This window comes from Myotis brandtii, unplaced genomic scaffold, assembly GCF_000412655.1.
Source record: "Myotis brandtii unplaced genomic scaffold, ASM41265v1 scaffold679, whole genome shotgun sequence".
Classification (NCBI taxonomy): Eukaryota; Metazoa; Chordata; class Mammalia; order Chiroptera; family Vespertilionidae; genus Myotis; species Myotis brandtii.
In genome coordinates this window covers 81,678-82,502 of record NW_005370653.1, presented here as the reverse complement: position 1 = coordinate 82,502, position 825 = coordinate 81,678, and positions in this window count along the sequence as shown.

The following is an 825-nucleotide window of genomic DNA, read 5'->3' as shown; positions in this document are numbered from 1 at the left end:
AACCCCCATCCTCCCCCCCAGCCCCCCGCAAGTCTGGCTTACGTTTCAAAAGATGTCCTGGTTGCTCTGGGGAGAGTGGGGAGGCAGGAGCAGGAGGCCAGGCAGTGGCCCAGGTGAACTGCCCAGGTGAGGTGGCTGGAACTAGGGGGTGCAGTAAAGACGGGGGTGGGATTCAGAATACATTTGGAGACAGTGCTGACAGTGACGAGACCTGTCCCGAGGGGCAGTTCGCAGAGCCCGGCTGGGCTGCAGTTTATACCGAGGTCACCCCACCTGACGTGGAGGGGCCCTGGGCAGTGTTAGCGAGGCCTGGGTCTGTCCACCTGTGGTTCCCCCACTCCGGCCGCTGCAGGCACTTTGGGAACGCGTGTGAATTAGGAGAAAGCAGCCCCTCCCTGGGCTGTCCCCCTGCCCGAGTCTCAGCCCCGACCTTGGCTCTCTGCAGAACCATGCATGGCTGCCCACAGCGGTTCTCAACCTGTGGGTCGCGACCCCTTTGGCGGTCGAACGACCCTTTCACAGGGGTCGCCTAAGACCATCCTGCATATCAGATATTTACATGACGATTCATAACAGTAGCAACATGACAGTCATGAAGTAGCAACGAAAATAATGTTATGGTTGGGTCACAACATGAGGAACTGTATTTAAAGGGCCAGAAGGTTGAGAACCACTGTCAGAAACGCGGGCTCTGCAGACTTTGGCGCCATCTACTGGGCACTTCTGGGCCTGCGCGGACCACAGCCTTTTCCGGTCCAGAAGCCAAACCAGCAACTCACCTGCTCACAGTCTCGAGTCTAGACTTCGGAGTCTCAGGCCCCAGCC